Source organism: Pteropus alecto, unplaced genomic scaffold (genome assembly GCF_000325575.1).
Source record: "Pteropus alecto unplaced genomic scaffold, ASM32557v1 scaffold76, whole genome shotgun sequence".
Lineage (NCBI taxonomy): Eukaryota > Metazoa > Chordata > Mammalia > Chiroptera > Pteropodidae > Pteropus > Pteropus alecto.
The window spans coordinates 25,622,415-25,622,658 of NW_006443138.1; positions in this window are offsets into that span (position 1 = coordinate 25,622,415).

The window sequence follows — 244 nt, forward strand, 5'->3', positions numbered from 1 at the left end:
TTGTGTATGAGTAGTTTGTTCCTCTTTATTGATGAATTGTGTCCATTATGTGACTATAACCACAATTTTATGGACATTTTGTTTCTTTCCGATTTTGGATCATGAATAAAGCTACCAAGAACATTCACATGCATTCACATGTTTGGTGTGGACTTAAGCTTTCATTTCTCTTGGGTAAATATTTAGGGGTATGGCAAATGTGTGTCTCGCTTTATAGGAAATCGCCAAACTGTTTTAACAACTG